The sequence below is a fragment of the Talpa occidentalis genome, unplaced genomic scaffold (assembly GCF_014898055.3).
Source record: "Talpa occidentalis isolate TD23 unplaced genomic scaffold, MPIMG_talOcc4v2.1 talOcc4.4, whole genome shotgun sequence".
NCBI classification, from domain to species: Eukaryota; Metazoa; Chordata; class Mammalia; order Eulipotyphla; family Talpidae; genus Talpa; species Talpa occidentalis.
Window position 1 is genome coordinate 59,661,176 of NW_023604295.1, and position 14,208 is coordinate 59,675,383.

Below are 14,208 nucleotides of genomic sequence, written 5' to 3' on the forward strand. Positions count from 1 at the left end.
TTTTGCAAAGACATAAATGAAATGTTATGATAAAAAGCAAAAAAAAAATGATTTACTTGCTTTACCATCTTTACAATATTCTAAACTTTTTAGACAATGAAAGTCTTTTGGCTTTCTTTCCTACTGTAGCAGATTTGTATATCCTCCAAGATTATCTATCACCTCTGAGTCAAAAAATTTAAAAAAAAATTTTGTGTCTATAAGAATACTAGCACTATTCAGTTTCAATGTGTTTGGAAGTTTCCAACCAAATGCCTCATCTCAAACATTACCTAAATTTCACCTTTCTCTGTAACTGAATGAGTAATTTGGGCTATTTGCTTTGTTGACTGAAACAATCACCACTAAAACAATTTAGAGAGAAGTTTATTAAAAAGGTTATTCGTAGAAAATGTGAGATCTAAACTCGGGGACAAAGGCTTCAGATTTTTTAGTACAGTCTGTGCCCTTCAGAGGTTTGGTTTCATTTTTGTGTGTGTGCATGCATGCACATGTGCAAAGCACCTGCATGAAAGGTGCAGTGATTATTTTACAAAGCAGGCATCTATTTTTTTCTAACATTCGTAGTTAAAGGAATGGAGAGTGTATCGTACACCTTAAAAATTTCATTAATATTGTTGCCAGATCTAATTTATGAATGGGAGGAGGGGAGACTTAAGACTACTAAATCTTTTTTTTTTTTCTTAGACTATTTCAATAGACACATGAGTCAATCTGGTCTTTACAATCCATAGTTGCTTTTCCTTCCAGCTATAGTGATGTGGCATCGATGAGGTACACATTCTGATATAGTCTATTGGGCAACTTATCATAGGTCATCTTCATAGCTAATGGCTTTTTTAGCTGACTTCTGGTCACTGTAACACATCTAGTGCCCCAAATTGTTAGATTTTTGTTTTTACTTATCTCTATTCTCGGTTCCTCATTTCTTGAACCATCTTGTATTATTGCTGGTTTTGTTTTTCAGGTTTTTGTTTTTGTTTTGTTTGTTTGTTTTTTTGCATAGAATTACTGGGATGTAGGCCAGAGGTGGGGGGGAGGGTGAGAGGATTCACCAGAGACAGTGGGGAGCAGAACAGGTGGATCTACTGAAATACACTGCTGAGGGGAGCAGCAGTGGGGGTAGGGGGGACAGGAGAGGTTTGCTGTGCCATGTGGGTTAGCTACCTGTCCAGGGATCAAACCCATGCCGTAGCAGTGATAGCACTGAGACTTTTATCAGGCAATTCATTTAGCTAGGTAACCTTTATTACACTTATATATATATATATATACACATTATATATATTTAATTCTGTGAATGGTTTATAATCTTGTTAAGGATGTCCTGTGAATCAATATATATTGATTACATATTGATAAATGGACTAGGCAAGTTTTTCAGATAGTTGTAATAAATACCCAATTTTTAGCATTCAAGTTAACACATTTCAACAGAAATTCATGCAGAAGTAAAATGGTTATGTTCCAACATATAATTATCAAAATATTCCATGAATTAATGTTTGATTGTAGTTCTTTCAAACATTTTAAGAAAAAAATGTTACCATAAAAATTTGGAAAAACTCTCCCTCTTTTTTCAATGTTATGATGTAGGCATATCTCTTGAAAATCAGGATCAAAAATGTAGTAGTAAGAACTGAATGTTCAAAAATAAAAAGGCTTTGGAACCTAATGCTAGTGCTCTTTTCTATGCCACTCTGCTCAACTCATGGTTTCTATTGTATCTGTACAGATAAACTTTTTCTATTTGTAGTAGGCACAGCTAACATATAAACCGGTAAGTTTTAAGTTTACATTGTGTGTTCTGGTACCTGAAATGCCTGACTCTTGGTGCCTCTCCTGCCAGAGTGATTCAGACTGGATTGAAGTTATCATGAGGAAATAGAATTTCCAGAAACCTGTCTATTAAATTGAAAAGGTTATTAGTAGATGTCTTGACAAACCTCTCTAATGACATAGCACACACTCCAAAAGTTATACCCTATATTATTCCTTTTATGTAATTTCTGTACTTTTCTCCTTCATCAAGAGGAAAACCCATCTTAAAACCTTCATGTATTATTTTAAAGTGATTTAACATTTATGAAATATGGGTGGAACTGAATGTTTCACCCATTTTTCTGACACTTTATTTGATTTAATTAAGATAGTGTTTTATTCATTCAGTGTAACAAATTTGTGCCATATTTGGAAATAATTCTTTCCTCTGGTGGTGAATGAAGTAATTTATAAGTGAATTAACAACTGAATCTCAATTTTTATTTGAAAGTTACTGAGTAAATTTGATATCACAATCTAAAGCAAGAAATTTACAATACAAAGTCCCTTTGCATTTCTCATAAATGGAGCCATTATCTAAGCTAAAATCAGGTAACAATATTTTGGTCAGAATACCTCAACAGGTGTGTGAGGTGCTTTATATTGAATATTGTCAGGATAGATAGAGACTGTGTATGATGGTACCACTTTTAAAAATATAATTTAGTGATTTTAATAATGACAAACAATCCTCTGTATTATAATAAAGTCATCCATCATTCTCTTTACAGTTTCGCCCATTGGTGATAATTATCTTTTAAAAAATAGAGGCTGTAAAATAGTGATTTCACAATTATGCACTTACATCCACATTCATTAATTGTTCTTTTACAAAGAGGAATTTCTTTCAACAATCATTACTATTAGCTTAACCTAAAGTGAAGTTTGTACAAGAAATGCAGATGAATGGTTAATAATTTCTTTTAAATAGTCTATGACTTAAGATATTAGTACTCCATTTAGTTCCAATAGAATCTAAAGAGTTAGGCTTAGAATTTTTTATTGACTGTCTCTTTTTGAGTAGCATTTTGGCCAATTTAATCTGTGTTTAATATTCTTTTTTGGTGTTCTTTGGAAATTAAGTCTTTTTTTATACATGACTCATTAGGTTTCTTTTGTATTCTGTTGTTTTCTAATAGCTTATTTGCTTTCTGTCATGTGAAAAAGCTGCTCCAATATTTGTATATTTTCTGTCTCAGATCTAAAGTCAAGGAAATCTTGGCTCCTTTTAGTGAGTGGTTCCAGTTAGAGGACATGATCCAAATGTTCAGTGTATAACATGTATTCAAAAGGAAGTATACCACAAATATAAATGTGGCTTGACACCTACAGTCATCTATTCATTAAGAAATATAAATTAACTCTTCTAAAATAATCTGAAATTATATGTCATATGTTCTTAAGCTCCAGTTACTCTACAAAATTTCATCCTAACATTTGCTTCAAGGAATTATTTATCACTCTTATATCACAGAAAAAAAATTAAAAGCCTTTAGGTTTAAAGAGGTTGTGTTATCTTCAATTAATGTTGAAAGTATTATTAGGCCACAATTGTAAGTAATACAAAACCAATCAAAGCAATTACAAACTGATTAAGACACACTATATTAAAAATCATTGTAAATACACATCTTAAAGATACAGATGAGAATGGTCCATTGACTTAAAGACCTGATGAAACTATTAGAATCAACTCAGCCTCAGGAGATAGCCACTGTAATACATTTCAAGATGGTCAGATTCATGTCTTTCTTCTTAAAGAGAGGGGATGACAAATTGTGAAAGGGCAGAATGCAACAGTTTTTTCCCTACAGGTTCCTATCTCCTCAGACTGATAGATCAATATTACAGCAGGTAAAAACACAATAATCTGATTCCCATACATGTTGTAAAGACTCTGAAGCTCCAAGGGTAATTAAACCAGTTTTAATACTGTTCATCTAAGTCACGAACATTGATATGGAATAAGAATTGACAAGTGTAACAAATGATTTGTATGTTAGCATTAATTATGAGCAAAAAATGTATCAAGTCATTTTTTTTCCAAATTATTGTTACTGAGGAAAAGTGGGTTTGAGTTGTTTTATCTGCTTTATGGGTTATAGGTTTAAACCTCTACAAAAGTATATTTTACACCATGCCCATCACGAGTACTGCAATAATTCTCCATGTTCTTCTGGACCCTCTTCCTCCTTCACTCCCATGCTGCCACTATCCCATTCTGTTGCCCTTAGTTTTGCAGTCAGATGTCAAACATTTATTACTGACTAACCCTTTGTTTTGTTTCTCTATATTCCACAACATGTAAGTGAGACCATCTGGTATTTTACAACTTCTGACTTATTTCCCTTAGAACTACCCTTTCCAGTTCCATCCAGGCCATCACAAATGCAAGAGTTTACCTTTTCTTTATAGCCAAGTAGCATTCCAGTGTGTGTGTACCACATTTTTCTGATCTACTCCTCTGTTCTTGGACACTTACACTGTTCGTATTACTTAGATATTGTAAATGAGCTCTAATGAATATAGGAGAAATAAACCCCTTCTAATTAGTATTTTTGTCCTTTGGGTAGATACCAAGGAGTAGAATTTCTGATTCCTGTGGTGAGTCTATTTTTAGTATTTTGAAAAAGTCTATTTTCCATAGGAGCTAGAACAGTCTACTTTCCCTACATTCTCACTTGTTTCTGGTTTTGTTGATACGTACCATTTCCATGGGTATGAGAGGGCATCTCACTGTGGTTTTTATTTGCATCTCTGTAAATGATATATGATGATAGCATTTTTTTTTTCATGTGCCTATTGTCTTCTTTGCAGTATGTCTTCTTTGGAGAAGTGTATTTAGCTCTTCTTAACGCAGTCAGCCACTTTTGATCTTGGTATCTTGTTTTTCCAGGGAGCGCCCTTGACACTCTGCTTTCTTGTATCACTTATCTTAAAAGATTCTGTGATAGGAAGGAAAGCTAAGAGTTAGTATTTCCTTCATTTAATCTTTTTCTTGAAAAACCAAAGCAAAAGAAAAGGGAAGGCAATCAATTAGGGTTGCAGAGAAGTTGCAGAATTGTTTGCTCTTTTTGATAATTTGGATTAATGCTGCTCAATTGAGTAGTCTTTGAACCTCTAGGTGAAAATGAATTTTCCCATAATTCCTTAAGAGTTACACAAATGGATTAAAGCATTGGCTGAATACCAAAATATTTTTTTATTAAAGATTTATTCATGCATACAAGAACCGGTGTACAGGCCAGAGGTGTGGAGGGGTCAGAGGATTCACCAGAGACAGATTAGTGAGCAGAACAGGCAGATGTACTGAAATACACTGCTGAGGGGAGCAGCGGGCAAGTCAGGAGAGGTCTGCTGCACCATCTGGGTTGTTCCCTTGCCCGCTGGGGATCGAACTCATGCTACAGTGGCTGGGGATAGCTTCACAGGTTGCATCTTAATCCCATGTGCCACCAGGGAGACCCCAATACCAAAATATTTTTAAAAGGAGTTTGAAATGGCAATGGTTGTTTTCCTCTTGCAGAACTTTAAAAAGCATTTTTAAGGATTATTTTAGAACTCATTTTCTGTTTATTTTATGTTTATTATTTAGGGCTTTCCAGATACACAGAACTAACAGGATTTATTAGATTATATAAAGGAATTTATTAGAAATAATTGACTCATAATTATATAGGCTGCAAAGTAACAAATTCTGAAGTGCAAAGAAAGGTCTGAGGTGAGGAGACCAAGGTCCTACCTTAAGACCACCTTCAAAGAATTGCAAGGAGGCATGTGCACTTTGGGGAGTGCAATCTGCTTTACTTGGTCTATCAATTTAAATGTTAATCACATATAGAAACATATTTACTACACATCAAGTTAATGCTCATACAGCTGGTCACCACTTGACTCAGTCAAGTTAATACATATAATTGACCATTAAGGTCACATTTAAAGTCTCCGAATTTCTAGCAAGAAAATTCATTTATTTTGAGGGGGGGAAAAACTCCCCAGGCAAAAGAGCAAGAATAAAAACTGTTAAACTGGAGTTTAATTTCAATGAAATGACTACTTTGGTTTCAAAAGGGTTGTCAATTAGTGCATTCTTAAATATAAGGCTTTAACTGAATAAAGCCTGACAGTTCTGAGAGAAAATAGAGTAGCTCGAGTTGAGGCATTCAAGAGGGATTCATGGAAGATGGAGTTTAAACAAGCCTTTAAGGGGCCTCCCCCGGTGGCGCAGCGGTTGAGCGCTGGGTTGTACAGCTGCCCGCAGCCTCTGCAGCACCAGTTCGATCCCCTGCCGCCCAGGGGAAGGTCCCACAGGGCGCGCAGACCTCTCCTGCCGCCCACTGCTCCCCTCAGCAGTGTGTTTCGTCAGTCTGCCTGTTCTGCTCCCGGCTCTGTCTCTGGTGAATTCTCTCACCCTCCCGCGCTTCTGACTGTACCCAGTGCTTGTATAAATAAACAAGGCTTTAAATATGAGTGAGTTCAAAGAGGTCTCAGTTGAATCAACAGAGAAATGCACAAATCCTATCTTACCATTGCATATGTCAGGATAAGATCACAGGTTTTTAAAAAAAAAAACCAATAAAGATTCCTCAGCACACAGAACCACCTACCAGTGAATATTTTGTATTCCTTGTTCTCAGATATGGTCTCTGAGTGAAAATTAGTTTGTGTATAATGTCGTATCTTTTTCATCACTTGCCTTGAGCTCCTTCAAAGAAATGTATTATGGAAATAGAAATGATTCCTATTCCGATTCCTATTCTGCCTCGCTCATAAGTTACCCATTTATTTTTTTCAGCTCAACTTGTCATTGGATATGTCAAATTAAGGTTTAGCTAGTTCAATGACTGTGGCTAGATTTTTAAGACTACATTTGGTAAGACTGTTTAAATGGTGAAACTATTTTTCTTCACTTTCCTTGACTTCTGGCGAATACTTATAGTCAAAACAATTCCAAGTAAGGAATGGACCTTTTCAGAGTAGGCAGAATGTGCTCACTAGCTAGCTGATAAATGCTTGTGGCACCTATTTTAATATATCTAAAAAGTCTTTATCCGAAAAATGTGTAACTCAGTTTAAGGTCAAAGGAGAATTCAGTTTTTTAGCATACATTCTGATGTTAAAGCATCAGAAAAGTCATAAATAAGTTATGTATGAAAATAATTAAATCTTATAGATTTAAGGTACATGATTTTTCCAATTTTAAAGAACACACAATTATATTGAGATATGTTAATAAGTACTTAGTAGTCATTCCTTATTTTCTGCTTCAGTTTTATTAAATTTAAAACTTACGGAAAGATACTTAGAAAAAACTTTTCCTTATTCTGTTCAATTAAGTTGATTTACTACGCGTGTTTGAAATTAGTTTCATGTTTTTTGCCTTTGAACAAAAGTCTTGGCATTTCCATGATGTGTGCTAAGAATCAAAGTCTTGAGCAGACATAATTAGATAATCATAGAACTACTTAACTGGGTGTGGTAGCAAAATTTCCACACAAAACAAATGAAAAATATTAGTCTTGACGTATGTCACTAAGTAACCAGAAATAAGGAATAAAGTAGAATAGGGCCTGAAACCTAAACCTGAAACCTGAACTCACTAATCTAGTTTGGTAAGTGCAAATCCAAACTATTTCTATCACCAGATAGTCTTACTATCTTTAAAAGACTAACATCAGAAATGCCCACAAACTGTTCTCCTACCTGTATTATTCTCTCAAGAAATATACTTTGTGAAAAATCAAGGTTTTTGGTTTTATCTTTTTATCTCCTATATCCTCCAGAAATAGTGAGCTGAACTAAAAATAACTGAATGATATGGTACTAATCAGTCATCAAAATCCTTCTTGGTTCAATGGTTCCTGATTAGCAGAGTAAATGTAGACGTATCGGTAGGAATTCCTAGTCTATGTTCTTTAATTATTTTCATAATACTGGTTTAGAGTTTCTGAGTGGTTTTACAAAAAGTGTAGATTTGGGGAAAATATACATGCATTCAAATCCCTAAATGTTGAAATTTTGAATTATCTTACCTCAGGAAAAGTATTTAACCTTTATTTACCTTAACTTGGCCTGAGCACATTGTTCAAAATTAACATTGCTCCTGTATTCCTTTCATACCTCATCAGTCGTAAACCTTAAAGTCAAAGTATAAAGTTATTTTCTCTTATGTTCTTATAGTTTTCTTTAAAATATATATTCTATATAATTATATATGATTCATATAGAATATATATTTGATGTTAATTATGTTTTATATTCCTGTAACCATTTTGATGACCATATGTATTTTGTTTATTCAATAATTTCAAAAACATTTTTTGGCTTTCCTACTATGTATGAAACATTGCCAAATGCTGAAATACAAAATGAATAAGCTCTGTGAAAGTTGAGATTGTACCTTACAGTGTATTTGGGGAAAATATTGATAGAAAAAAATACAGTAAAATTAATTTGTATACCCTGATACATAATCAGAATTCCTAAGAAAGAACAAAGCCTGAAGTTAATTGTACTGGAATGTCTATTTAATTTTTAAAGGTAAAGTTTGAACTGAGCCTTGGAGATTATTCTCAAGAAAAATAGACACTGGAAAGGGAAATTTTAGTCACAATAATGAACAATCTATACAAAAACAGATGTCAAATTAGCATATCAATCCTAGCAACCAAACGCTTCAATTATAAATCTATTGCTACTTACCAGTATTCTTGGTTCCTTGCTACATTGTCTGCACATGATTTATAAAAATTATTTTTGTAGGTATCAGAGTTAATTTTATGTCTACAGAGAACAGCTACCTAAAAGAATAGCTAATATATCTGTCATTTTTATTTTGTAATTATAATTTCATAACATATTTGCACAGCTAATATAGTCATATGGTTTCAAAAATCTCAATGGACAAAAGCATATACACTGGTTTCCTTTTCAAAGTCACCCATTTGTCACCACATATCACTATTACTAGTCTCTTGTTTGTGCTTACTTTATGAACATACTGGCAAGTACTCATATTTTCTCCACAATAAATCCTAGAGATATTTTCATGGCAGCACAACTTTTTATATTTTTAATTTTTAATTAATACAATCTAGTCTTCTCAATTTTGAAATAGACCTTTTTGAAAGATGGTGATAAAGAGGGTTATACGCTGCTCATTTTCTGTATCGTGTGACAGCATCGTTAGGTGACGTGGAAGGAGGAAAAGCCATCTTGAGCAAATAAACTTTGGACTTCTCAGAGTATCTCTCTCTCCCAAGCACTGTGACTGTAATGGGCAAAGCTGTATATAGTAACACAATAAAAGATAGCCTCACAAAGTTACAACATTAAGCAATAAGATTACATATTATTCCTTCCATGTCAGCTTTCATTGAAATCAGTGGCGCAGACATCTTTCATTCCGGTATTTTTTTTTACATATTCCAACTATAAATAACTCATATAAGCAGTTTTACTGTATATATTAGAAAATTTTCATGTATCCCTGAAAACTCTAAGGCATATAATGACTTTTAAAATTGCTGATGTACATAAATCAGCAGGTTTTAAAGTCGCATGATTTGGAAGAATGTCACGCTACCATTTGAAAACAACAAATGCAGCATAGAAAATGTATTAAGTAAACCACAAGGTTTTTACCTAGTACTAATAATTCTGCCTAAACAAGCTATGAGAGTTGAGTCATTAAACCCTTTTTTACTAAAAGCCAAGAAATGGATTCCACCCTGCTGGACCGCCAATCCGTGGCCAAAGCAATCCAAACACAGTGAGAAATTAAAAGCTTTGCTGATTGGATTATTATAACATAATGGTCAAAATGAACTTCAAATGCAACTATTATAGAAATCCATAGTTCTCTTGGATACAAATCTGAGAAAAGTAAAATTAATTGTAAAGTCAGTTCTTATAAATACAGCTATAATACAAAAACTTTTGTCATTTCTGTTTTGCTTTATGTCTTCCCCAAAAGTACATCAATAGCAAAAATTTCTATTTCATTGTTTTGTTCAAAGGTATTCAGCAAGAGAAATGGCTATTAACAGGAAACAATATTTAGTGTGTTATATGTTATGCAAAGTCCTCTACTATGGTCTTTTACTATGACAATTCTTTTTATCAAAGCCAAGACTATTTTCACCCATCCATTTACAGAAAAATTTTAGACACAGGATAAACTGTCTTGCCCAGAATACCCAAATTTTAAGATATAGTATGGAAATTGAAACCCAAATCTGTGATGCCAGAGTACTTTTAAATAGTTTTTTTTAAAATTAATAACTGCAAAAATAATCTGTCTTCAAACATAAAATGACCATCTTTGGCCCTTGCAATTTGGAATTTTTCAAAAATTATAGATTACTAGACTAAATCATTTAAAATCCATTCATGTACAATGATAATTCCATGTGAAACTTTTCAAAAACAAACTTTAGTATGCTTCCCAAAATGTAATATTAAAAAGTAAAATGACTTCTAGAGGTCCTTTGAGAATCAAACTGATTTATGTGTCTCATGCACAGGTATCTTTTACAAAGATGCCATTCATCCCCCCAAAAGTGAAAACATAACTATTTTTGATTTATATAATTAAGTTTCGGTCTTCCTTCTAAGTTTATATCAGACTATATTTACTGCCAAGATTAAACTTGAGATATTACAATGGTAATAAAAATGTCATGTAGGATTTGCTTATGTACTTTTAAATATTGAAAGTGAGTTGTAAACGACTACATAAAAGAAAAATGTGTATAGCTATTGATCTTCCTTAAATGAGAAGGATTTGCTGTGGTAGGAAAACTTGCCACAGGAATGTAGACAGCTCATTAATGTCCAAACCTAAAGATGAAGTGGCCTATTTTTAGATAATTAAAGGAGTTGAAATATTAAATGGGTTTTTATCTTAGAATTCTATAGAATATTATTACAAAGATACCACCATTACACATGATTAAATAAATCTTTGACTTTAATATGTAGGTCAAATTTATATGAAGACAAAGAATAGGGTTGAGTGTGTCTATGAGGAATTAACCCAGTAGGGTGAAACATTATGGAGACCACAGTCCTTAATCTATGCTTTCTTCGAATACTATACATTACAGAAAAACTTGAAGTCATTTCAAATTCCCATTTAATTATATCTAGACAGTGGGTATAACCCAAGATAATCATGGTCAGTCTCATATGGGCCATAAAAGCTCCCCAAATTCATTTTACCCTAATGGAAGTGAAGAAAATGTTTTTGTGATTGATGTCTCCCTATTTTAGCATTTCGTTGTATATAATAATGATCTTTCTCCACATAAAATTCTAAGGATATTTGGTGGGAAATGTTTGTACAAAAATATTTAGTGTCAAGTTTTAAAGAGGTGAAACATGTTCCCAGTAAATAGTGAATCCCCAGCAATTCTGATATAAATAACACCATGCAGTTGCACAAAGGGCCTGAATGTGTTCAGTAGCCTCAGATATTTTCCATTATAGAAACAAAATTTTGGAACAAAGCATAATTTGTATTTTTCATTAAAGGATATTTTAAAAATTTTTTAAATAAATTTGTATATTTTATTGAAAACTGCATTATAACATTAATCACTAAAGTCCAGTCAGGTTTTCATTATATATAATTTCACCTTTTATGCAATTTACCCACCTTCACCCTATGCTCCGGTAATCATTAATTTGGTCTGAGAGTCTGAAAGTATTTTTACTTATCCATTTGGTTTCTCTATATGCCACATACGAGTGAAATCATGCAGCATTTTTCTTTTTCTGTCTTTTGAATTTCACTAAGCATAATACCCTTTAGATTCATCACATTGTTGCAAATAGCAAGATTTTATCATTTTCTATAACTGATTATTGTCCCATTATGTATCTATACCAGGTCCATTTGACTGTCAGTGGGCATTTAGGTTGTTTCCTTCTCTTGGCTATTGTAACTAAGGCTGCAATGAACATTAGGTTACATATGTTTCTTCAAACAAGTATTTTTCTATCCCTAAGGTAAAGTGGGATAACTGTATCATATGCATGTTTTCATTTTAATTACTTGAGGAATCTCCATACTGCTTTACACAACTGCTGCACCAATTTACATTTCCACCAATAGTGTACAAAATTTTCCTTAACTCAACATCCTCTCTAACACCAGTTTCTTGTCTTATGACAAGCTGAGTTATTTCTTTTTTTTTTTTTTGTAAGATTTATTTATACAAGCACTGGGGTACAGGCTAGAGGCACCAGATGGTGAGAGAATTCACCTGAGACAGAGCAGGGAGAAGAACAGGCAAAAGGACCGAAATACACTGCTGAGGGGAGCAGCAGGCAAGACAGGAGAGGTCTGCCGCACCATATGGGCATCTCCTTGGTGGGCCGGGAATGGAACCAGTGCTGTAGAGGCTGCGGACAGCTTCACAGCGCCGCACTCAACCCACTGCGCCACTGGGGAGGCCCCACAAGCTGAGTTAGTTCATTGTTTTGATATGCCCACAGAATGTGGGTTTGGGCCTCTCTGGTGGTGCAGGCGGTTGAGCGCAATGCTGTGAAGCTGTCCACAGCCTCTGTAGCGCCGGTTCGATCCCGGCCTGCGAGGGTCCCACATGGCGTGTCAGACATCTCCTGTCTTGCCCGCTGCTGCCCTCAGCAGTGTATTTCATCAATCTGCCTGTTCTGTTCCCGGCTCTGTCTCTGGTGAATCCTCTTACCCTCCCACGCATCTCGCCTGTACCCGGGTTCTTGCATAAATAAATAAATCTTTAAAAAAAAAAAAAGAATTGGGGGTAAATGTCTTAAAGGACCCAAATTCTTACTATTGATAAAATTTCAGAGATGAGCCACTATTCAAGTAGTGAAACCCACATGAATTCACAGAAACCCAGGAGAAGAGTCAAACTGAAGAATCAGATTTCTAAATTGCAGGTAATTATAAGATAATTGAATGAGATATCAAAATATTACTAAAATTTCTGAAAAAATAGCAAACTTTAAATGAGAAATACATTTAAATATTCTTCATATTAGAATAAAAATAAGATTTCAAATTTTAGTATTTCAAATTAAAAGCAGTTAGACGTAAATGCAGAAAGAATTGAAGTAGAATGTAATTCCATGAAAAATTACTCAGAAAAAACAAAATATAAAGTCTATAGAGTGAATAACCCCAAACTCTAATCATATTTCAAGGAGCTGAGAACAGGAAATTAGGGAAAAGGCCGTTTTCAGTGAGATAATATATGTACTAGATTTTCCTCAGAGTAAAGAAATGCAAAGAATAACAAGCAGTGTTAAAAAGAAAATCCACTTCCCATGGTAAAATAGCTAAAAAGAGAGGTATTAAAAGCAATCAAAGCACCAGCTCAACTACCCTACAAATGAATGATGATGAGGATAGCTAGCTCACTTTTTTAAAGATTTATTTATTTAGGCATACAAGAGCTGGGGCACAGGCCAGAGATGCGGGGTGGGGGGTGTGTGAGAGGATTCACAGAGACAGAGCTGGAAACAGAACAGGCAGACTGACTGAAATACACTGCTGCGGGGAGCAGCGGGCGAGACAGAGGTCTGCCTCGCCATGTGGGTTGCTTTGCTTCCTGGCCAGCCGGGGATGGAACTCGTGCTGCAGAGGCTGCGCATTGCTTCATAGTGCAGTGCCCAACCCCTTGCGCCACCAGGGAGGCCCAGCTAGCTCACTTCTTTATAACAAGGAATTGGAGCCAGAAGAGCTTCCTTCTCTAAAATAGTATCTTTGCATTGATAAGGAAATGTTTATCCAAGTATAGTTGTTTGTGGATTGATTTTGTTTCCTTCAAAGAAATTCTTGCTTTTAATGAAGTTTACATTTTCTGTCTTCTCCTTTATGGTCTATACTTCATGACTTGTTTAAAAACTATCTTTCCTTATCCCATGTTCACAAAGAATAGTATTCTATATTTTCAATAGATTTTTTTTAAAATACAAGATTTTACAACACACAAATAAGATGGATTCCATTTGGAATATAAAGTTAACTGCTACAAATCAAAAAAAGTTAATAGGGCAAAAGAAAAATATTTTACACAAGGGTTTCAAAATTAGTGGTAATGATTATATTTAAGCTAGGTAATAATGGATGTTTTCTGTTTGATGTATTCACAAAGAAATTATTTATGTTAATAAATAATGTGAAACCACTAATCCACAACAATGTATAATTAAATATCTAATTTCAGGAAAACAGAACAGTAAACTTGGAAAACAGAGAACAGGTGTTGTCATGAACTTTCAGAAGTAAAGATTTACATTGGGAAACCCTTGACAGGAACAAAAAGGGAAAGGGGGAGGGGGGAATGCAAGGAGAGAGGAAAGAATGAAGAATATTATACATAAGAAAAGCTAGTACTT

The 14,208-nt window shown here is 34.1% G+C and overlaps 1 long non-coding RNA gene across 1 annotated transcript in view; it reads right to left on the reverse strand.

Moving 5' to 3' along the window:
• Positions 1-14,208, reverse strand: part of LOC119256840 (uncharacterized) — a 92,232-nt gene that overhangs the window by 15,078 nt on the left and 62,946 nt on the right. The window contains exons 3-4 of the long non-coding RNA XR_005127903.2: positions 4,529-4,766; positions 1,815-1,905 (exon numbers count right to left, since the gene is read on the reverse strand). This is a non-coding gene — a long non-coding RNA (uncharacterized LOC119256840). The remainder of the gene's footprint in view (positions 1-1,814; positions 1,906-4,528; positions 4,767-14,208) is intronic.